We start from the raw sequence: 16,192 nt of genomic DNA on the forward strand, positions 1-16,192 counted from the left end.
TGTTATCCTTTTTAAAAGGTAACTTCAAACAGTAGTGTCCATCTTCCATTGTTGCAGATTTTTCCATGATCTTCATGAACTTAAGGTCCTCCCTTGACAAACCCTTTTCCTCTGTAACCCTTTCATTAAAGTCATAGTTATATTGACTTTTCAACATCTCCTCCAGCTTACAAACAGATATCCTATTTACAACTGTTGGTGGGTGCTCGCTGTCCAAGTTGCTTTTGCCATCTTCCATGGGCCCATTTATGACCCAACCCAATGCTGTTCTTATAGCATATGGGCCATTCCCCTGGCTATGAAGGACCTCCCATGGTTCCAATAACTTGGGAGCGTTGCATCCAATCAACAGGTCCACATTAGCCATTATGTGGGGAATTTGAACCTTTGACAGATATGGCCACCTGATCAGATCTTCTTCCTTTACAAAGTTATCCGTGGTGACAGGCATCCTTTCCTGTGTTAGGATTTCTGGAAGTTCATAGAAGGCATTGCTGCCTAAACCAGAAACTTCAAGACCAGTAAGTGAGTGGGCAGAGACTACCTTTTCTTGACCCATCGTTTGTAACAGGAAGTGAGTTCCTTTGCCCACAAGATTTAGCTTTTGCATGAGGTGCTCTGAACAGAAGCTAGCTGAACTGCCAGGATCTAAAAAAGCATATGTCTGTATGACATGACTACCTTTAACAGACTTTATTTGAACTGGCAGAATGGAAAGCAAACCGCTTTCTCTTCCGGCCCCTGTATGACCACAAGTTTTTACATTCTTTGAAGAGGAGGGCTCTCCATAGCATTCAGGGCTTACCTCATTGTTATCAATATGGAGGACAGTGGGATGACCTTTACCACACGTTCTACATATCAAACGCTTAGCACAGTCCTTGCTTATGTGCCCAGCACCTAAGCAACCAAAACACAGCCCTGTCTCCTTTAGAAAAAGCATTTTGTCTCTGTGCTTCTGTAGCCGCTAAGACTGGTGGACCTAAATCTTCACCACCACGTCTGTATACATACAAGCAGAAAGGGGAGTGAGCGGGTCAGCGCTCAGGGCACAGAAACTAAGCTGGCTTCAAACACCATTTATTTCCATAAAAAAAAAAAAAAAACACAGCCAGAGTCACAAATACAAGATAAAATTCCCCGTATACAATAAAAATAGTGTTGCAACCCGCTAAAAACCCTGCCGGCAGAAATAACTATACACTATTAAAACAAGGCTAAAGCATGTTTTCCATATGCTAAAATTACCCTCCCATAGTCCCATAATCCCACAGTCCAGCCACACATGGGCGAGTGGTCCTTATATGAAAGAGACAGGAGAGGAACTTCTCTTCCGGTATGGTAAAACTCGTCAGCAGCAGACCAGGGAGGAGGCTCCTATCGCAGACCTGTCTCCTCCTGACAGCGCGTCGCCGCACAGTCCCGCCCCACTCCACACCTGAACACGGCCTCCCTCGTCTCACCGTCAGATGCAGGCAGAAGGGCATCCCTGCCCTGTTGTGCATTGCAGCCATCGCCACCCACTGTTGCTGTTCCTGCGTTGGGAGTGGATCGCCGAACGACTCGCGGCACCCCACAGTCAGGCAGCAGTTCCTTCCACACACGTGCGGCCTTGCACGCGTTCCTTTTTCTCCTGCTCACCTTTCATGCGTCACTCCTCTTTTTGTCTCTGCGCTCACTAGCCCCTTTAACAGGTCAACCTGGCGGCTGATAGGCCACCTTGGGGAACGCCCCCACCTCACAGGTGCCTACAATTGTCTGTTTAGTCCACAGTGGATTAAAGGAACATGGTACAACATTAACACACATAATATAAATATGAGGATAAAACCATGCCGTATACATAAATAAACAAACATGCAATATAAATATCACAATAAAATCATGCAAATAAAATCAACACTATGTACCAATACACAGATTGATAAAACATAAAAACACAAATTTCCACTGTGTGACACTTCTTCCGCCGAAACTGTTGACACTCCTCCAGTGTGTGTTGTTGAGTACAGCAGACACAAGATGGCTTTACTGTAAAGTCATGGCTTGTTGTAGTAATCAGCCTTTCCGTGCTGTAGGTTTTATTCATGTTCATGGGTGTGGCTGTAGCAGCAAAGCTGTTCCCTTTAATTTGTTTGATTGGTTGTGACTTCAGTCTGTTGTCAACCTTTGAGACAGGGATTATTGACGTTACATTCTGAATGTCCCCAAACAAAGGAGCCGAAAGAATTTTCACCTGCCTTTCAATAAATGCAACCAAATCTTGAAACCGAGCTCTGTGTTTAGAGGTTTCCAATATATCATATGCAAACGCTCGCCATTTCTCTCTCATTTTATATGGCAACTTGCACAAAATGATTTTCATGTTCACTGGCATGTCCAGTTCCTGCATATGTTGCAATGTTTTCATGACATTACAACTCCCACATAAGAAAAGGGAATATGCTTGCAATGATTTCACATCTTCATTTTTAATTGCAGGCCAAGATAACGCCTTGTCAATGTAAGCAGTTGCAATTTTATATTCATTTCCAAAGTGTTCTTTGAGCAGTTGCTTTGCAGTTGCTGCCTTGTCCTGCAGCCATATGTTGACAACTGCGTACCAGCTCTCTCGGCTGTCCTGTTGTAAACTGCTCCAAATAATACAAGCAGTCCCTCTTATTGGCCTTTTCTTCCACTCCTTGTTCAAACGCATTAATGAAAGAGATGTACTGAAGAGGATCACCATCGAATACAGGTATTTTCCTGGATGGTAATGACGATGCACGCTGATGCTGAACAAGGGTTGCAGTTATTTCATTTTGTCTTTGTAAAATGGTACAAATGTCCTCCGACCGTCCTTCTGCCGCTGTAGGAATTGACCTGGGCGATGGAGGATCCACATTGTGAAATTGTGTTGTGATGACCGTTTGAGCTTGTGGCTCACTTTCGATTTCCGTTCCTGGCAGGATCATTGCAGATATGTTGCTTTCAGTCTGTACTATTTGCACTGCAGGTTTATCTTCATTGACTGGCGTACTAGGCTTGATTGTGGCTGAAGCAGCTGTTTTCTTGATTTCCCTTTCATAATATGAATTCATAGCATTGGACGATATGTTAGATATACTTTGAACTTCAGCAGCTTGGAGAACAGCTAACTTTGCAGAAGAGGCAGAAAGCAATGCTTCAAGCTCAAGCTGTTCACGTTTCCTCCTTAGCTTTAGCTCTTGCTCCTCCAAAGCATGCTTCTCTTTTAGGACTGCCATACGAGCGAGTAATGCTGCCTTTTCTGCTTTTGCTTTGATTTTGGCAGAAGTTGTGCTCACTTTACCACTAGATGAGCTTTTAGTGACTGAAGATTTACCAACAACATTTGAAACACTGTCCTCTGGCTTAACACCATCATCAACACCATGATCACCCTTTAAATGTAAATGTTCGCAACCTGACAACCATTCTTTAACTTCATAAGTGAGCTCATCATAATGCATTGTTTTTGCTTTAAACCATGTTTCATGCTTTTCTTTTTCATCATCTGGTAGAGCTGGGCGATAGAACGATAACGATATGTATCGCGATATAACTTTTACTCGATAGAGAAATTAAGCTATCGCGATAGACCTCGCCGCTCTTGTCATCTTAAAAAAAAAAAAAAAAAAAAAAAAAAAAAAAAAATAGGTCAGCCAATCCAAATTAAGTAGCGCAGAGCCGAACCAATCACAGCCGCAGCGTCACGTCGCGTGACTTGTTACGTACAGCACAAGTGCCAAGCCGCACGTGTGTTTGTTTGGGAAGCAGCCAGCGGGTAATGGAGCCAGCGCGTAATGGAGGAAATGAGTGTGCCGACTAGAAAAATCAACCGAGCGTGACCGAAGAGAAAACAGATGATGGTTCCAATGCCGGAGAGATTGTCGAACGGAAGAGCCATAGAAGTTCCGTAGTGTGAAGGTATTTCGGCTATTTCAAGTCTGACAAAAAACAGAGTAGCGTGCACTGTAAATTGTGCCGAAAGCAAGTCTGGAAATACAATAAACTGGTGCATGCGTCACACTGTGCGCCACGTTATTGTTTCGGTGAAATGAATTTCTACAATACTGTTAATTCTACTCTCTGCAGTGTTTAAATGCTTACATATACACACAGTTACTGTCCCTCCACACATACGACTCGGTTCTGCTTCTATGCCCCAGCTTTGTTTACTTTTCCCACCGAGGCTTCTAGACTTCTGATTGGCCAACATTTCTGCACGGTTAGGAATCTAGCGCCACCTGCTGCTTTGGCATGTTCATAGCAGCGTTTTCCTTCATTTCTGCCTTTATGTGTGGACGGGATTATTTTTTAAAACGAAAACGGAAAATCTCCGTTTTCAAAAATACCCGTGTACGTGTGGACGTAGCCTCAGTCTCTGACTGGAAGCGCTAATTCGTCATTCGGCTTTTGTCAGACTAAAGTAACTGTTAAAACTGTTTGAAAAGCTAAGCTATACAACAAGGAGAGATTGAGAATTTCCTTTTAGTTCTCAGTTTATTTGATACTGACAAAAGTTAGTCAGTTTTGTCTGTTCTTCTGTAAAACAAACTAAGATTTATTTTTAGAATTAATATTTTGTTTCTAAGTGGAATTGACAATTTAGTCTGTTTCGTTTGTTCTATTTTGAAACTTAAACGCTTTAGCGGCTGCCTTTTGTGTAGTTTGCAATATTTGCCTTTATTTATCTGAAAAAGTCTCATGTTCCTTAAGTACATCTACCCTGTTGAACTTATTATGAGAAATAAATATTTAAATCAAAACAAGCTGCTGATTATTTCACATTTTACTTGTGAGCAACGGCACATTTAAATCTTACATATATAGTTATTTGGCTTATATCGTGATAGATATCGTTATCGCCTGAAATGAAAAAAACATATCGTGATATGAAAAAATCTCATATCGCCCAGCTCTATCATCTGGTAACAAACACATCAATGAACCATGAATTGTTTTTGCTTCATTACACAAGCCAACAAAATCATTGAATGATGCTTGAACCATAGAAGTTTCATTTTTTTCCATTGAGACCCTTATACTCTCTTTTACCTTATTAGCTTTATTTAATTTAGCCTTTCTATCACGTTGCACTCTGTCTAGTCTCTCTGCAAGTGCCTTAGCAGTCAATTTCACCACTCGTTTTTCCTTTTCTGGATGTGTCCCAGCCTTGCTGGCGTTGCTACCTTGCACAGCTGATTCTGCAGCAGGCTCCGGGGGCCTGTCAGCAGCTTTATTTGTGTCCATAGTTCAAATGTTCCAAATTCAAATATTTATCAAGTATTGAGGGTTTTTGCGCACATGCGAAAGTTTGTTTATAAATCAGTTTTATTTGGGTTGACCACCAATGCATTGGAATTACATCTTCTTAAATAAGTGTGCACACTTTTATAAATGGCCATTTATTAGTAGCGCTACTCATACCTTGCGTTGGGCGCCGTACTGTTCCGATGAAGAATTCTGAGTCCTCTCCAACATCCACGGAACAATCGCCAAGCATTCCACCTCGTCAGCTGACAGACCGCTAGTCCAGCTGTCCGCTCCTCGTGAAACCTCCACGGTAACCTTTCCAAACGGCATTCAGCTCTCCGCGGCGATCGATCACTCAGACTTTAATTGTCCTGTTTGCGCCGAGTCTCCAAAACACCGCGGCGAAGTTGGCACAAACTTTTCCCCAAAGAAAAGAAGTTTGTGACTCTATGGTAGAGGCTAAGCCTACGCTTGAAGCCACTGAGGTGGTCGTTAACGGGGGTGACGCGATGTCACTGGTATGCATGAATTAAGTTCACACTCCAATAAATCCAGCAGTATGTATCTTGTCCTTTTTGGTCTTTATTCCGTATCGACTTAGCATAACAGCGCAACGGTCACAAACTGTTTGCCTTCTCAATGACACACCTGACGCCGATTACGTGCGTCTACCTTAAATACCTTTACATTACATAATCAAAACAGAAAAAGGTGACCTCTAGTGACCACATAAGGTATTAACCCAAAGAATGGCTCCCACAATAGAAGCTCAGCATTTCACCTTACAGACAACTTTGGTACCTGTCAGAATGCCCACTCTGTCCCTGCTAACAACAACATTACTGGATTACTTTTTGAAATGAAAGTAACCCTAATTAAATTTATTAACATGGTTCCAATCAATGTTCCCTCTAAGCTGTGTGCGTGCACAATTGCGCACTGCTGGCACGGTCTCTGCACACAGAAAACCTGTGTTGCACACAAAAATAAAATCTAACCTGAATTGAAATTGAAATTAAAACTTTAACACTGCAATACAGAATTGTTAGTCAGTCAGACCAGCTGCTCCAGTATGGGATAAGAACGATGCCACCTTATCCCAAAGTCCAGCCGATAATGCGATTCACATTCGTATATACGCAGCTAAGCGTTGACAGGCTATGACAGCGTCCTTATGTGCCGACACCGGTGTTTTAGCGAGCAAAGCGGCTGATGTGGAGTGAAGCCACGTTAATGACAACGTGTACAACCATTGGAGATGTGAGCAAGACAGACGGAACAATTGACGGAAAACGTTTATACCAGTTTTTAAATTGTGTTGATAGGCCAGAGTTATGATAAAATATCTGCAGTGTTTGGTTTTCTTCCTGAATACTATGGTTGTTTATATTTACTGCGGGAAGAAACGGTAAAAACTTTGTTTTATAAGGAAAACACTGGAAAGCGCTCTCCGCCTGTGAGCAAAAACAAAACCAAAAAAACTCCACCCTTTCCTTTTGGTCGAAAAATGTACCATGTCGACCAATCAGAAAATGATATGGCAATGCGGCTTTAGTTGTTTAGGAAGGGAGGAAGTTTTAGGAGTAGTCAGTAGTTTTGTTTTGTGTGTCAGAACAATGAGGCGACTGCTGAATGTTACAGCAGTGATACATCTGCTGCTGTCAGGCCTGCAGGTATCAGGCTGATGTTCTGCTTTATCTCATAGTGGACAGAAATTACTTTTTTGGAGTGGCACAAATAATATGTGTGGCATCAAATTTGATGCAGAACAGCTGATTTTTCTATAAATAGTTTGAAATGTTTATTTAAAAAAATACCTTTGCTGCATTTTTAGGTAAACAGCTGCAAAAAACTTTGTTTGCAAAACTCTGTAACTTTTTTGAAGAAGTAACTATCAGAGATGGGCAGTAACGCGTTACTTGTAACGCGTTACTGTAATCTGATTACTTTTTTCAAGTAACGAGTAAAGTAAGGGATTACTATTGCAAAATCGGTAATTAGATTACCGTTACTTTCCCGTAGGAACGCTGCGTTACTGCGTTACTAAAACCGTGATTTTTTTTGCGAGAATGTCTCATGACAGTGACGTAAGCAAGTGCGACGTTCGTGACAACAGCTGTGTGCAGATCAACAATGGATCACATATCGAGTGCAGAGAGAGTATGAGCGTGCAGCGTTTAAAGTGTGGAAGTACTGACCTTACTTTGAGTTTGATTCCATAAAAAGTGACAAAAACATTAGCGTCCATCGTGCGTGGGAAGAAAACTTCTTTTTACAGCGAAAAAAAACCCTAAACTTCCGAGCAAGCACCGAGTAGCTACGAGGTGATGGGAAACTCACAGAGACACTCGCGCGGATTCTTCAACTGACCGCAGCACACCTGCACCAGGGTAACCCTCCGCCTACCCTGCTCCTGCTTTACAGGTGAAAATAGAGCAAAAGGACCGCTGAGTCTTTGACTTTATTTATTTTCTGCTGTGTTTTACTTGCATCTGTTTGAAAGACTGAGTGTAAACACACAAAATATTTTATTTTATGTGCTGGAATGTGTAGAAAATAGGTTTAAATGTTAAACTAATTTATTCAAGTCAGAGAATGTTGCATATAATTAAATGTTTTGCTTGATGCATAAAGTTAAAAGATTAAAACTGATAAAACAAGTTAAAAAAAGAGACTTTTCCATTTGCTTACATTTTGTATGATGGATTATGTAGAAAAAGTAGAATTGGGCTGAAAGCTCTATCACTTTATCACCTCTTCAGGTTGTAAATCGTGTTTTTAAAAAGTAACTAAGTAACTAAGTAACTAAGTAATTAATTACTTTTGAAAATAAGTAATCAGTAAAGTAACGGGATTACTTTTTTGGGGGAGTAATCAGTAATTAGTTACTGATTACTTTTTTCAAGTAACTTGACCAACACTGGTAACTATATAATTAATTTCCCAACATTGGTCATTATTTACTGTATTTTGCAGACAGAGAGTTACAGACTCTCTCCCAGACCACAGACTCATAATACAAGTCAGAGCTTTATATAAAAAAAAAGAAAGTTTTGTTTTCAAAGTTGGAGTTCAAGTTATTTTTACTTCCAATAGTGTTAACATACTACACAGGTCATGAACAAGATTGTTTTTAATTTTCATTGTAAGTGGGCTAAAGCAGTTAATTAAAAGTAGTCTAACATAAATGTAAATGCTGTAATTTGATTATTTTAATAAACATGTAACTTGGATGGATTCAGTGCTGGCGTGACCACAGTGCACACGTCTAATGTTGCTCACAGTGGTCCAAGGGACGCTCAGGAAGTTTGTGTGTTCGCTCAGACACGTGAAAAATTTGAGGGAACATTGACTTCAGATTAAAACTTAAGAATCAATCTTTAATTCTCCATGAGGTAAACAAAAGACATTGCAACAACTTTGTTAAAGAGTGAGCAGGTTGGTACAAAGTTCTGCAAAGGAAACTCTTGGTGAAGAAAACATCTGAAGGTCACTTTTTGTCTTCTCACTGGAAGAGATGGTGTTGCAGTCTCTGCTCTGAACACCACAGGATGTTCAGAGCAGAGACATTGATACCACACATTGGCAGTGTTGGGACTAACGCGTTATTAAGTAACGCATTACAGTAACTACGTTATTATTGTGGTAACTAGTTAGTATGCCAACATCAGGAACGCATTAATCGTTACTGGGTTTAGATTGAAATAGGATAGGGTCGTTATTTGTTACTTCTTGCGGTGGCTATCGCGAAGCTTCCACAGATTCAGTAAGATTAGCAAGTGGTGGAGGCCAGCAGGTGGAGGAGGGAAAGGGGACGCAGGAGGAGCAGAGACCCGAGACAGCCGCCGGTCGCACGACTGCAAAAATCGGCTCAAATGGGCCAAAAATTGCACAGTGTAAACCCAGCTTAAGGAAACAGTCCAGTAAATCAGACCTTCCCAAAGTGAGGGGCCCGCCCCCTAGGGGGGCGCAGAGCCATGGCAGGGGGGGCGCAGGATGAAAAGGGGAAAAAAAAACAAAAAACACTTGGACACTGCTAGCATGGGCGCCTACAGAAATGCAAAGCAGGAGATAAAGCATCGCTGAAAATGTTTCCAAACCAACTTCATTCTAAGCCAGGGGTGGGCTGCAGGTGTCCCTGCAGGTTTTAGATGCGTCCTCGAACCAACACAGCTGATTTAAATGGCTAAATTAGCTCCTCAACATGTCCTGCAGTTCTCCAGAGGTCTGGTAACGAACTAATCATGTGATTCAGGTGTGTTGACCTAAGGTGAGATCTAAAACCTGCAGGGACACCGGCCCTCGTGGACTGAGATTGCCCACCCCGGTCTAAGCCAAAGACTAGAAAATATGGTGAAGCATATCTTCCCTTTGGTTTCACTTGCTCAAGTGCCGAGGTAGGTCTCCCTGCAGGACTGGTCTTCCCTTCTTTGGGAGCAGCGCTGGGCTGTTCAAATCACGGACAAACAGGATCCCACATTTGTGATTTTTAGTTCACAAACACTTCTTGTAATGACTAACTATACCTAACATTTTGGAGATATACATACTATACTATACTTTATACAGTAAAGTTACAGCGGGATACAAATAACGTCAGGCTGATCCTGCCACGATTTGTCCCCGGTTCAAATCACGGACAAACAGGATCCCACAGCTGTTTATGTTTTTAAACCCATTTTGCACAGAGAGGCATTTTTTGAAAAATGTATTGATAGCAATGTTGAATATTATTACACAGGAAAAAAACAACTACATGTAAAATAATCCCACTGTGACGCCTCTGCCTTTGTAAATGGAGGGACAGTAACTGCGTGTGTGTGTGTAAGCGTGTAAACCTGCAGACAGTCAGATTAACAGTATTTTGTCTCTATCTGCCATTCTGCAATGTATCCCATGTAAACAATAACGTGGCGCACAGCGTGATGTGAATAAAGGCACATACCTTTGACGTTGCGTGACGAACTCTGTATTCCTCGTCCACACGTAAACACAAAAAAGGAGTCTCAGTTTTCGGTGATTCAAAATGCCGTTTAGGTGCGGACGTAGCGTAAAAGAGTTAGTAGTTTATTTTATTACTACCTGTAATTTATTGCAGATTACTTGTATTTGCTTAATTGTTTACTAAATGTTTGAGGTGTGAAATAAACCGCAATAGAGCAAAATATGGGCGTGTGTGGTTGGAGGATGTGTGCGTGCGTGTGCGTGCGCACCCGGGGGGGCGCGAACATTTTTCTTGTAAAACAAAGGGGGGCCCAGCAAAAAAAGTTTGGGAACCACTGCAGTAAATCAAGGAGAAACTCAGTGAGAATCTGTCTGCAGAGAAAAGCATCAATCTGCTCCACTGTCTGAATGAACTGAATGATCGTTCTCTAGTGGAGCAGATCCAACAGTCCCTGAGTTCAGGAAGTCTCTCCACAGATAAACTGTCTCCCGTTTAGTGGTCAGCTCTGGTCTTCATAAGATAAGATAAGATAACTCTTTATTGTCATTGCACAGTCATACATAGTACAGTAGTACAATGAAATTGGAAAAACTGTCCTACGTCGTCACTACATATAACACGACACAATATGACACATCACAACACAACAAACAACACAACACAGTATATTAACTTAGTATAAAAAAGAAGAATAAGTGTATTTGTATTGCACACTGTTATTATTGCACATTAATTATTATTGCACCTTGTTATAAATATAAATATTATTGTTATCGTTTTAAACATTGTTACCTCCCCCTAAAAAGTCCAGGGAGGTATCCAGTCAGGTCAGCTGTTAGCATTGATCAGGGCTATTGCCCTGTTGTAAAAGCTGTCCTTGAGTCTATTTGTTCGGGACCTCAGCAGCCTGAACCTCCTGCCAGACGGCAGCAGCTTAAACACCCGGTGTCCTGGGTGTGTGCAGTCCCGTAGGATGCTGCGTGCCCTCTTGAGACAGCGAGTGCTGTACAGGTCCTTCAGGGAGGGAAGAGGATGTCCAATGATTTTTTGGGCCATGTTGATGACCCTCTGGAGTGCCTTTCTGTGTGCTGTGGTGCAGCTGGAGAACCACACACCGATGCAATATGTCAGCACACTTTCAATGGAGCAGCGGTAGAAGACGGTCAGCAGCTCCTTCTTCAGGTCCATTTTTCTGAGGATTCTCAGAAAGTGGAGACGCTGTTGGGCCTTCTTTAAGACCGCAGAGGTGTTAGAGCTCCATTGGAGGTCTGTGTCTATGTGCACACCCAGAAACTTGAAACTGGAGACCCTTTCCACGCACTCCCCGTTGATGCTGACAGGCTGCAGGCTCATCTTACCGTCATCAGAAGAAGATCTGGATGTTGTATGGAATATCCTGACCTATGAACTTCTATCCCTGAGATTCAATTGTACAGTTTGAGCAGTAGCTGAATAATGCGACGTAAAAAAATCGCACAGTGTATGCCCAGTTTAACCAGGTCAGACCTTTTAATTCCTGCAGTCATGGTCAAAGCCATGTTTCAGAAAACATCTGAAACTGTCTCCACAGTGACACGTGCTACTACACTCGATGATCTGTGATGATAAACCTGCAAAGCTTTTAATAAACGTCCTTATTATAAACCTGCTGTCTGTGAGTAACTTTGATGAACAAGTGGCCAGATCTCATTTTGAACATGTTGAGACTGTAAAGATTCTGTGCTTCTAACACGGTTTCTGCCTCTGTGAACAAGTGAGAGTGTACAATAATAAATCAGTGCAAAGCACAACAAATTGAGTCATTAGATATGATCTCCCCTCGTTATGTTTGCAATTATAACAATGGAGGTTTTCACTCTGGGCCTGTGTCAGCTTCACATGTCATGTGATCAGGTGTGCTCTATAACGCTGTGAGGAACCTTGGAGTCATTTTTGACCAGGACATGTCCTTCAACGCACATATTAAACAAATATGTAAGACTGCGTTCTTCCATTTGTGCAACATCTCTAAAGTTAGAAATATCCTGTCTCAGAGTGACGCTGAAAAACTAGTCGCATTTATTACTTCCAGGCTCGACGATTGTAATTCATTATTATCAGGAAGTCCAAAAAACTCGCTGAAAAGCCTTCAGCTAATCCAAAATGCTGCAGCAAGAGTCCTGACAGGGACTAGAAAGAGAGAGCAGATTTCTCCTGTTTGGCTTCCTGTTAAATCCAGAATTCAAAATCCTGCTCCTCACATACAAGGTCTTAAATAATCAGGCCCCATCTTATCTTAATGACCTTGTAGTACCATATCACCCTATTAGAGCACTTCGCTCTCGCTCTGCAGGCCTACTTGTTGTTCCTAGAGTATTTAAAAGTAGAATGGGAGGGAGAGCCTTCAGTTTTCAGGCCCCTCTTCTGTGGAACCAGCTTCCAGTTTGGATTCAGGAGACAGACACTATCTCTACTTTTAAGATTAGGCTTCAAACTTTCCTTTTTGCTAAAGCATATAGTTAGGGCTGGACCAGGTGACCCTGAATCCTCCCTTAGTTATGCTGCAATAGACGTAGGCTGCCGGGGGATTCCCATGATGCATTGAGTTTTTCCTTTCCAGTCACCTTTCTCACTCACTACTATATGTATTAACAGACCTCTCTGCATTGAATCATATCTGTTATTAACCTCTGTCTCTCTTCCACAGCATGTCTTTATCCTGTCTTCCTTCTCTCACCCCAACCAATCACAGCAGATGGCCCCGCCCCTCCCTGAGCCTGGTTCTGCTGGAGGTTTCTTCCTGTTAAAAGGGAGTTTTTCCTTCCCACTGTCGCCAAAGTGCTTGCTCATAGGGGGTCATATGATTGTTGGGTTTTTCTCTGTACCTATGAAGCACCTTGAGGCGACTTTTGTTGTGATTTGGCGCTATATAAATAAAATTGAATTGAATTGAATTGCTCTGGTCTTGAGTTTGTTTTCATAATAAATATCTAAATAAATAAAAGACATGTTTTTCTCTTAAAGGCTAACAGTCAGTCAGAATGAGGCTGGACTCAAACACAGAAAGGTGTTTTTATCCAGATGAGCCCAGAGAAGAAACACGAGTGTTCACAGACATCAGAACCTCAGAGGTGAAACATGAGGTTGGAGTCCTCCTCAGCATTCAGAAGAGCTGCTGTGAAACCTGGAGTACTCATGACAGACTCTGATGGCAGAAACACATCATGATTCAAAAATAAAGAATATGACAAACATGGAGCTCCTGATCCTCCTGCATGAGAACAAGCTGACATGAGCGCTGTGTCTGAGTGTCTCCCTTTCACAGTGAGAATAACAGAGCTGCTGATCTGAGCTCACAGTCATTAAACTGACCTGAGGTCAGCTGCTAGGACATCTCTGTGCTCCTTACATATGAATATAAACCATGTGACCTCACCTCAGTCGTGTGGATGACTGTAGTCATAGAAGAGTAGAGGTGTAGCAGGTGGTGTGAGGCTAAGGAGGAAGAGGTGTATTCTAGTCAATGCAGTACTTAGAGGCTCCACCAGAGGGCTCTGTTAAGTCCTTATTGTAATACAGTTACTGTGTGCAGTTATACCTGATACAACATCTGCACTTATTTAAATCATACGCGTAAATGCTGTCAGTAAATGATTGATTCCTATTTATTCTACTTCCTGTTGACTAGTTTTATTAAAATGAAACATTTAAGCACAGCTGATCGAGTGACTGGACGTAAACAGGTAATGGATTTCATGTAACAGGTTCACACCTGAATCTGGGCCTGTGGTGCCAAAGTGTTCAGACCTGGTGAATGACCTGCAGAGAGCTGGGACCAAAGTAACAAAGGTCACCATCAGTAACACACTACAACGGCAGGGAATCAAATCCCGCAGTGCCAGACGTGTTCCGCTGCTGAAGCCAGTGCATGTCCAGGCCCGTCTGAAGTTTGCCAGAGAGCACATGGATGATACAGCAGAGGATTGGGAGAATGTCATGTGGTCAGATGAAACCAAAGTAGAACTTTTTGGTATAAACTCAACTCGTCGTGTTTGGAGGAAGAAGAATACTGAGTTGCATCCCAAGCACAACATACCTACTGTGAAGCATGGGGGTGGAAAAATCATGCTATGGGGCTGTTTTTCTGCCAAGGGGACAGGACGACTGATCCGTGTTAAGGACAGAATGAATGGGGCCATGTATCGTGAGATTTTGAGCCAAAACCTCCTTCCATCAGTGAGAACTTTGAAGATGAAACGAGGCTGGGTCTTCCAACATGACAATGATCCAAAACACACCGCCCGGGCAACAAAGGAGTGGCTCCGTAAGAAGCATTTGAAAGTCCTGGAGTGGCCTAGCCAGTCTCCAGACCTCAACCCCATAGAAAATCTGTGGCGGGAGTTGAAAGTCCGTGTTGCTCGGCGACAGCCCCAAAACATCACTGCTCTCGAGAAGATCTGCATGGAGGAATGGGCCAAAATACCAGCTACTGTGTGTGCAAGCCTGGTAAAGACCTATAGTAAACGTTTGACCTCTGTTATTGCCAACAAAGGTTATGTTACAAAGTATTGAGTTGTATTTTTGTTATTGACCAAATACTTATTTTCCACCCTGATTTACGAATAAATTCTTTACAAATCCTACCATGTGGATTCATGGATTTTTTTTTCACATTCTGTCTCTCACAGTTGAAGTGTACCTCTGGTGCAAATTACTGACCTCTGTCATCATTCTAGGTGGGGGAACTTGCACAATCGGTGGCTGACTAAATACTTTTTTGCCCCACTGTATCTTGGCAGCATCATCTCGAATGACGGGGTCTCTGATCGGGATGTCGACGCCAGAGTAGGGAAGGCGGTTGTGTCCTGCGACGTCTCCAACCTATTTGGAACTCGACCTCCCTGAATGTTAGGGTCAAGATCAGACTATTGAACTCTATTGTCTTTCCTACTGCACTATACGCTAGTGAAACCTGGCGCTCAAGAAGTGCAATTACTCAACACCTGAACGTGCTTCAACAACGTGGCCTGTGGCGAATCCTGAGAATTTCCTACCGGGACCGAATAACAAATGAGGTCCTACAAAGAGCAGGCACCCGCCCGTTAGCCAATGTTGTTGCAGAAAGGTGCTTCCGCTTTGCGGGCCATATTTTATGCCTACCCCCGCATTGCCCAGCTAAGATTGCCATTACATGGTGTCTACGCACTGGCAAGCGAAAGCAAGGCCGACCAAAGACCACATGGCGTTGAACATTCATGGACGATCTGAAAACTGCCGACATTGCCTGGGACGAAGCTGATGCAGTCGCTGCTGACCGACATCAATGGAGATCACTAGCTGCCCGATGCACCACACGGCATAGGAGGAACTAAGTGCTAAGTAAGTGTGTCTTTGCCCTCTGTGTCCATCTGTGGGTGTGTGTGTCCTTCTGCCTTGTTTCCCCTCCTTGAGAATTGATGTGTAAACTCAGAGATATATACTCCAAAAGACAGAAGGTTGTTTCAAAAGAATTTTTGTGTAATTTTTTAAAGTTTTATTGACATAAATACATCTGACATCACTTCCTTAATGTTTTTCACACAACATTTTATTAAATGTGAAGTTGAAATTATAACAGTGATTCTAATATTTCTATATTAAAAATAAATTTAATGCCTGTCACCAAATTCCACAAGTTTCTTCACCAGGACCCTTTGTGATAGTTTAATTTTTATAGAAGCTGAAGTGATACACAATATGTATTTAGTTATTTCTAAGAAAATTAGAAACGGTTACCACCATACTACACCATATTCTTATTCAAAATGTCTCTGAAAACACAATGCAAGTTTAAAATGTTTAATGCAGCCTTTGCTATGTATATAGTCACATGCATTATGATATCTCAATACAATCAGATTCTGCTTAGAACTGGATTCAAAACTATTGAGCCAATATTTTCAGCTTATATGGCTGAAACATTTTCAAAGGATGAGCTTCCAACAATGAGTGAAACAGTAAGAGCATGTGCAG

General features: G+C 42.2%; 1 protein-coding gene; it reads left to right on the forward strand.

Moving 5' to 3' along the window:
* The window catches only part of LOC146634784 (neoverrucotoxin subunit beta-like), a 368,566-nt gene that overhangs the window by 226,880 nt on the left and 125,494 nt on the right, over window positions 1–16,192 (forward strand).

Source organism: Diplotaxodon limnothrissa, linkage group LG3 (genome assembly GCF_057381915.1).
Source record: "Diplotaxodon limnothrissa isolate DT_005_m linkage group LG3, D_limnothrissa_male_GT1.1, whole genome shotgun sequence".
Taxonomy (NCBI): domain Eukaryota; kingdom Metazoa; phylum Chordata; class Actinopteri; order Cichliformes; family Cichlidae; genus Diplotaxodon; species Diplotaxodon limnothrissa.